The sequence below is a fragment of the Eleutherodactylus coqui genome, chromosome 5 (assembly GCF_035609145.1).
Source record: "Eleutherodactylus coqui strain aEleCoq1 chromosome 5, aEleCoq1.hap1, whole genome shotgun sequence".
Lineage (NCBI taxonomy): Eukaryota > Metazoa > Chordata > Amphibia > Anura > Eleutherodactylidae > Eleutherodactylus > Eleutherodactylus coqui.
The window spans coordinates 19,366,592-19,374,520 of NC_089841.1; positions in this window are offsets into that span (position 1 = coordinate 19,366,592).

Sequence of the window (7,929 nt, forward strand, 5' to 3'; positions counted from 1 at the left end):
GTAGGAGAATCTATGTTAATTGGTCCAAATCAACAATCCTCTATACCGACCTTAATCCAAAAAACGACCCCTGTGTCACTAGGTACGGACTAAAACCGGTCTCAACATTTAAATACTTGGGGGTGTTTATGTCATACGATCACAGCAACGCCATAGCAGAAAACATAATCCCACTGTTGGACAACATCAAACATAAATTGAAGAGATGGGCTAAGTTACCGCTCTCCGTGGCTGGACGCATAAATCTCATCAAAATGGCTATTCAACCCAAATGTCTATACATACTGCAACCTATGCCAGTACGCGTCCCCAAGCGCTTCTTCCAATCCTTAAAGGGGTGGTCTCGCGAAACCAAGTGGGGTTATACACTTCCGTATGGCCATATTAATGCACTTTGTAATGTACATTGTGCATTAAATATGAGCCATACAGAAGTTATTCCACTTACCTGCTCCGTTGCTAGCGTCCTCGTCTCCATGGTTCCGTCTAAATTCGCTGGCAGCTTGCTTTTTTAGACGCGCTTGCGCAGTCCGGTCTTCTCCATTCAGCACGAGCCGCTTCAGTGTGCTCCCCGCTACAGCTCTTCTGCGCATGCGCAGACGAGCTGTCACTGCTCGGGAGCGCGCTGAAGCGGCCATTCTGCACCATCCTCTGTTAGAGGAAGGTGCAGAAACTGGAGCTGCCCAGCGGAGAAGACCAGCCCAGCCCAGCAGCCCCGAGAAGCCTCCCAGGTAAGTGATGGGTCGGGGGGGGCTGCCGCTGCGCCGGGCTGCGCCGGGGGGGGGGGGGGCTGCCGCTGCGCCGGGGGAGCTAGCGCTAGGCCGGGGGGGCTGTCGCTAGGCCGGGGGGGCTGTCGCTGCGATGGGGGGGGCTGTCGCTAGGCCGGGGGGGCTGTCGCTGCGCCGGGGGAGCTAGCGCTAGGCCGGGGGGAGCTAGCGCTAGGCCGGGGGGAGCTAGCGCTAGGCCGGGGGGGCTGTCGCTGCGCCGGGGGAGCTAGCGCTAGGCCGGGGGGGCTGTCGCTGCGATGGGGGGGGCTGTCGCTGCGCCGGGGGAGCTAGCGCTGGGGAGCCGGGGGCTAGCGCCGGTTACCTGCTGTCTGGTCGGCGGCTGCGGGGCGTCTGGTCGGCGGCTGCGATGCGTCCGGTTGCCATGGAGACACAGCTGGCGGCGTCTCGGGAGCGCGCACGTCGGGCTGCAGCGAGCGACTGGGAAAGAGCCGGCGGCCATCTTGAGGAAACTTTTATAACTTGCTGAAACGCTGGAACGGTAAGTACGAACCAGCTAGAAATGTCATTTACAGGGGGGCTTAGTAATGTGTGTTTAATGGGGGGGACTGGGCAAAAAAAAAAATTAACTGCTTCCTCGAGACATCTCCTTTAAATTCCCTTATCATCACATTTATATGGAGCTCCTCCCCCTCCAAGCTAAGCCTGGCTACACTACAAAGGCCCAAAGAACAAGCGGGAATGGCCCTCCCGGACCTTCGACTCTACTACTTGGCAGGACAGTTGAGAAATATATGAACATGGGTCTTGGACAGAGAAATGCCCATAGCAGATAAACAGCTTGCAAAACAAGTAAAAGGTAACAATCTTCTAAATTTCCTAGAATTTCCAGAGTGCACTAACCCCACCGATACAATCCCGCTTCATAAATTAGCTCTTGGCGTGTGGAGGGAGGTGAAGACACTGCAGCAATACCAAAACACGATACCCGAGCTCCCTCTTTGGGACAATCCTGGTCTCACCGCCCTACACTCAATCCCAGACCCACAATACTGGATGGCTCAGGGAGTACACACACTGAGTGACATATACATAGATGAAACACTTCCCACATTCACACAACTACGCGACAGGTTGCAGTCCCCGCATCTCCAGCTATTTAGGTTTTTCCAGTTAAGACACGCACTGAACTCCCAATTCCCACCCACCTCAACCCGCATATCCAAGTTCCCCACAATTGGCATCCTCAAGTCTCAAGGACCTAAAGGGCTAATCTCTGCCCTATACACGCACCTTCTCTCGGCTAAAATAGACCCTAACCCACCTCCAGCATATGACAAATGGAAACATGCCATTCCATCTCTCACACCCGAAGAGTGGCAAGACATCTCTGAATCCCACTTGTCAGTCTCCCCGGCCGTCAACAACATACAAATCCAGTTATACATAACTCACCAAGCCTACCTTACCCCCAGCCGTTTACACAAAATGGGCAGCACATCCCCAAATTCCTGTCATAGATGTCGCCAACCAGAGGCGAATTTTTGGCACCTAATATGGGAATGCCCCCCAGTTAACGAGTACTGGTCAAATATTACTGACCTCATAAACTCATTACTACCGTCCCCATTATCTATCGACTTAGACCCTAAGATGGCGCTGTTTGGCCTGCTGGAGGAGGAGGTGTGGCCACACCACACCCGTGCCTTTCTTGAGAAAGTATTATTCCTAGCCCGTAAGGTAATAGCCATGAAATGGATGGCTACAGAAGCCCCCCCAATCCCACACTGGATCCAACTGGTAAATACCGTAACCTCCTATGAGAAAATTATTAACCAGAACCGAGGCTGCCCGGCCAAGTTTCGCAAAATAGGGGGGATTTGGTTGGACGCCCACTCCGCTTTCTCAATGGAGTGAGCCTCGAGGCCCATTTTGCATATCTCTCCCCCCCCCTCCCAACCATAATCCTCCCTTTCCTCTCCCCTTCCTTTTTACTTACTTATATGTTTACTTAACAGCGCCTCCCAAGGGTTTTTGCATATCTTGTGGCCTGAGTATATTAAGGAGTAAACTCAAAACCATAGCCTCCTAGCCCGAGGACAGGACCACAGATGTGGAGCATATCTCCCGAAACTAAAGATCCACGGAAACAGTGGGGAGAGCGTCCGGGTATTGCATGGGCTACTCGATCTGGGGTTATACTTTAAGCAATACTTTACATGAAGTTTCTAGCATTAATATATTTCTGGCGCTACTGTTAGTAGACTCCCATATCTGAATCCAATCTTCCTCAGAGAGAGTTTCGCCGAGGTCCTTTACCCAACGCATTATGTATGGTAGAGCATACAGCATGTACATTACACACATACAGCTCTGCTACATCCACAATGTACATACAGTACAGGAGCGTGTACATTACACACATACAGCTCTGCTACATCCACAATGCACATACAGTACAGGAGCGTGTACATTACACACATACAGCTCTGCTACATCCACAGTACACGTACAGTACAGGAGCGTGTACATTACACACATACAGCTCTGCTACATCCACAATACACATACAGTACAGGAGCGTGTACATTACACACATACAGCTCTGCTACATCCACAATACACATACAGTACAGGAGCGTGTACATTACACACATACAGCTCTGCTACATCCACAATGCACACACAGTACAGGAGCGTGTACATTACACACATACAGCTCTGCTACATCCACAGTACACGTACAGTACAGGAGCGTGTACATTACACACATACAGCTCTGCTACATCCACAATGCACATACAGTACAGGAGCGTGTACATTACACACATACAGCTCTGCTACATCCACAATACACATACAGTACAGGAGCGTGTACATTACACACATACAGCTCTGCTACATCCACAATACACATACAGTACAGGAGCGTGTACATAACACACATACAGCTCTGCTACATCCACAATGCACACACAGTACAGGAGCGTGTACATTACACACATACAGCTCTGCTACATCCACAGTACACGTACAGTACAGGAGCGTGTACATTACACACATACAGCTCTGCTACATCCACAATACACATACAGTACAGGAGCGTGTACATTACACACATACAGCTCTAGTACATCCACAATACACATACAGTACAGGAGCGTGTACATTACACACACAGCTCTGCTACATCCACAATACACATACAGTACAGGAGCGTGTACATTACACACACAGCTCTGCTACATCCACAATACACATACAGTACAGGAGCGTGTACATTACACACATACAGCTCTGCTACATCCACAATACACATACAGTACAGGAGCGTGTACATTACACATACAGCTCTGCTACATCCACAATACACATACAGTACAGGAGCGTGTACATTACACATACAGCTCTGCTACATCCACAATACACATACATTACAGGAGCGTGTACATTACACACACAGCTCAGCTACATCCACAATAAACATACAGTACAGGAGCGTGTACATTACACACATACAGCTCTGCTAGATCCACAATACACATACAGTACAGGAGCGTGTACATTACACACATACAGCTCTGCTACATCCACAGTACACATACAGTACAGGAGCGTGTACATTACACACATACAGCTCTGCTACATCCACAATACACATACAGTACAGGAGCGTGTACATTACACACATACAGCTCTACTACATCCACAATACACATACAGTACAGGAGCGTGTACATTACACACATACAGCTCTGCTACATCCACAATACACATACAGTACAGGAGCGTGTACATTACACACATACAGCTCTGCTACATCCACAATACACATACAGTACAGGAGCGTGTACATTACACACATACAGCTCTGCTACATCCACAATACAAATACAGTACAGGAGCGTGTACATTACACACATACAGCTCTACTACATCCACAGTACACATACAGTACAGGAGCGTGTACATTACACACATACAGCTCTGCTACATCCACAATACACATACAGTACAGGAGCGTGTACATTACACACATACAGCTCTGCTACATCCACAATACACATACAGTACAGGAGCGTGTACATTACACACATACAGCTCTGCTCATCCAGCAGCAGACTCCTGTGGACACTGATCCCATCTGGTCATGTGACCAATGATTCCTCCCACATCGGTGATCACATAACAGTGACATTATGACAATCCCGGAAGCTCGTGGCTCTGCAGTCCTGAGTGAGTCGAGCGGTGGAGTTTATTAGACCTGCAAGTAGTAAGTATAATTTTTTCAGGGGGTCCCGATCACCTCTCGGGCCACTATGTGTGTTATGATGATGTTGGGGTCCCTGTTACTACTGGGGATGATATATGAGACAGTGCAGAGTTTGACTGAAAATTGGCCATGTATGTGCAGCTAATTTCATACTATGCGGCGCTCCCCCCTCACCCCCTCTGCGGGCTTCCTGCTGTCGGCACTCCCCCTCACCCCCTCTGCAGGCTTCCTGCTGTCGGCGCTCCCCCTCACCCCCTCTGCGGGCTTCCTGCTGTCGGTGCTCCCCCTCACCCTCTCTGCGGGCTTCCTGCTGTCGGCGCTCACCCTCTCTGCGGGCTTCCTGCTGTCGGCGCTCACCCCCTCTGCGGGCTTCCTGCTGTCGGCGCTCACCCCCTCTGCGGGCTTCCTGCTGTCGGCGCTCCCCCCTCACCCCCTCTGCGGGCTTCCTGCTGTCGGCGCTCCCCCCTCACCCCCTCTGCGGGCTTCCTGCTGTCGGCGCTCCCCCCTCACCCCCTCTGCGGGCTTCCTGCTGTCGGCGCTCCCCCCTCACCCCCTCTGCGGGCTTCCTGCTGTCGGCGCTCCCCCCTCACCCCCTCTGCGGGCTTCCTGCTGTCGGCGCTCCCCCCTCACCCCCTCTGCGGGCTTCCTGCTGTCGGCGCTCCCCCCTCACCCCCTCTGCGGGCTTCCTGCTGTCGGCGCTCCCCCCTCACCCCCTCTGCGGGCTTCCTGCTGTCGGCGCTCCCCCCTCACCCCCTCTGCGGGCTTCCTGCTGTCGGCGCTCCCCCCTCACCCCCTCTGCGGGCTTCCTGCTGTCGGCGCTCCCCCCTCACCCCCTCTGCGGGCTTCCTGCTGTCGGCGCTCCCCCCTCACCCCCTCTGCGGGCTTGCTGCTCTCGGCGCTCCCCCTCACCCCCTCTGCGGGCTTGCTGCTCTCGGCGCTCCCCCTCACCCCCTCTGCGGGCTTGCTGCTCTCGGCGCTCCCCCTCACCCCCTCTGCGGGCTTGCTGCTCTCGGCGCTCCCCCTCACCCCCTCTGCGGGCTTGCTGCTCTCGGCGCTCCCCCTCACCCCCTCTGCGGGCTTGCTGCTCTCGGCGCTCCCCCTCACCCCCTCTGCGGGCTTGCTGCTCTCGGCGCTCCCCCTCACCCCCTCTGCGGGCTTGCTGCTCTCGGCGCTCCCCCTCACCCCCTCTGCGGGCTTGCTGCTCTCGGCGCTCCCCCTCACCCCCTCTGCGGGCTTGCTGCTCTCGGCGCTCCCCCTCACCCCCTCTGCGGGCTTGCTGCTCTCGGCGCTCCCCCTCACCCCCTCTGCGGGCTTGCTGCTCTCGGCGCTCCCCCTCACCCCCTCTGCGGGCTTGCTGCTCTCGGCGCTCCCCCTCACCCCCTCTGCGGGCTTGCTGCTCTCGGCGCTCCCCCTCACCCCCTCTGCGGGCTTGCTGCTCTCGGCGCTCCCCCCTCACCCCCTCTGCGGGCTTGCTGCTCTCGGCGCTCCCCCCTCACCCCCTCTGCGGGCTTGCTGCTCTCGGCGCTCCCCCCTCACCCCCTCTGCGGGCTTGCTGCTCTCGGCGCTCCCCCCTCACCCCCTCTGCGGGCTTGCTGCTCTCGGCGCTCCCCCCTCACCCCCTCTGCGGGCTTGCTGCTCTCGGCGCTCCCCCCTCACCTCCTCTGCGGGCTTCCTGCTGTCGGCGCTCCCCTTCACCTCCTCTGCAGGCTTCCTGTTGTCGGCGCTCCCTCTCACCCCCTCTGCAGGCTTCCTGTTGTCAGCGCTCCCCCCTCACCTCCTGTTGTCATCGCTCCCCCTCACCTCCTCTGCGGGCTTCCTGTTGTCAGCGCTCCCCCTCACCTCCTGTGCAGGCTTCCTGCTGTCAGCGCTCCCCCCTCACCTCCTGTGCAGGCTTCCTGCTGTCAGCGCTCCCCCCTCACCTCCTGTGCAGGCTTCCTGCTGTCAGTGCTCCCCTCTCACCCCCTGCTGTCAGCGCTCCCCCTCACCTCCTCTGCGGGCTTTCTGTTGTCAGCGCTCCCCCCTCACCTCCTCTGCAGGCTTCCTGCTGTCAGCTCTCCCCCCTCATCTCCTGCTGTGCGCGCTCCTCCTCACCTCCTGTGCAGGCTTCCTGCTGTCAGTACTCCCCCCCTCACCTCCTGTGCAGGCTTCCTGCTGTCAGCGCTCCCCCCTGCAATGTTGAAAATCCCACATGGTGTGACTTTGCAGCAAATGTGGGGAGCCCCGCCCTCATCCTGAAGTCACTTCCTCCTATGTGCTCACTTCCAGGGTGTGTGACATCACTTCCGGCCCCTCCCACCAAGGACAGGACTAAGCTCAAAACTGTCCACAATATCCCATGTGTGGTCTGACCAGTGACTTGTAAAGAGGAAGAACAATGTTCTCTTCATGCGCCCCTAGACCTCTTTTGTCGCTGGTTGCTCCATTTAAAGGGGTTTTCTCATTAGGAAAAAAATCAGTACTTACCTATTCCTCCCCAGGCAGTCTTCTTACCTCATCCTCTCCTCACCGATCTTCTCCTGGCTCCTTTAGTCCCCCCATTCACATCATCTCCACCCGCTGAATCCTCTACTTCCTGTTTTGGAGCGTCCATTAGCTGCAGTGAATGCTATGAGTGACGTAGGTTTCACTGCCTAGCAGCGAATGCTGAATCCTCTGCAGCCTGCTTTAGTGTACATTCACGATATCTCGTTGTTAGTGTTTCATATAGTATAGTATATGATAGACTAGCGGCGAGACATTACACATCCGCAGTCACACTAAAGCAGGCTGCCAAGGATTCAGCATTCCCTGCTAGGCAGTGAACTCTATGTCACTAGTGACTGGGTACACTGAGCTGCAGGAAGCAGAATGCTGGCAATGTGTGCTACGTCACAGGAAGACGAGGAACCGGCCGGCTGGAGGTGACATGACTCGGGAGACGGGAGGAGCCAG